The 852-nt window shown below is 30.0% G+C and overlaps 1 pseudogene; it reads right to left on the reverse strand.

Moving 5' to 3' along the window:
- Positions 1-466: 466 nt before the first annotated feature.
- On the reverse strand, positions 467-579 carry LOC113883053 (annotated as a pseudogene).
- Between the last annotated feature and the right edge of the window lie 273 nt (positions 580-852).

Consider the following 852-nt stretch of genomic DNA (forward strand, 5'->3'; position numbering starts at 1 on the left):
TACAAAAACAGGATTTGTAAAAATCCATTCATGAGAATTTTATTGTAAATTTTTCCATCACTAGAATGATGTTGACTAGAACGCTTATATATCTTCAAGTTTTATTTTCTTATTTGCCTCCATTTCTCATAGGCTTTTAAACTTTCTTTTTAAATGGTTAGATTGCCATTCCTAAGGACATTTGGCTATGAAAAATATTATGAGATAATTTAGCAAGTTGCTCAATACTAAGAATTAGTATATGCAATAAATTGCATTTCTGTAAAATAAATATTTTGGAAAAAGAAAAAAAAAGATAAAACAATATAAAATCACCAAAATTAAAGGTATAAAGTATGAATCTTTTTAAAGCATAGAATTTGCAAGCCTCATTAAAAAATGTATAGAGCTTTACTGGAAGACATTAAAATAGTTAAACAAATGGAGTCATATACAATGCTCATAAATAAGAGGAAACAATAGTGAAAGGATGTAATTTTACCCCAGATAAATTCCAGGAAAAATTCTGACAGCATTAAAAAAAAAAAAAAATAGTGAGTTGATTCTACACTTGATTTTAGCCAAAGGCCGAGAAGCGATTGAGTTGATTCTAAAATATGTACAGAAAGCAAAGTATAAGAATAAACAGTACACTGCAGATATCAAGAATAGTCAACATATTACCAAATAGCAAAATATATTGTGAAGTTATAGAAATTAATTTAGGGGGAAAATGCAAGTGAGATAAGAGAAAGAACCCTTCTAAGTTAGACCAACAACATCTCCTGGGAAGTTGATTAATCCCAGGTACATGGCTCAGATTGTAAAGAATCCGCCTGCAATGCAGGAGTGCAGGAGACTGGTTGATCCCTG

Source organism: Bos indicus x Bos taurus, chromosome 24 (genome assembly GCF_003369695.1).
Source record: "Bos indicus x Bos taurus breed Angus x Brahman F1 hybrid chromosome 24, Bos_hybrid_MaternalHap_v2.0, whole genome shotgun sequence".
NCBI lineage: Eukaryota > Metazoa > Chordata > Mammalia > Artiodactyla > Bovidae > Bos > Bos indicus x Bos taurus.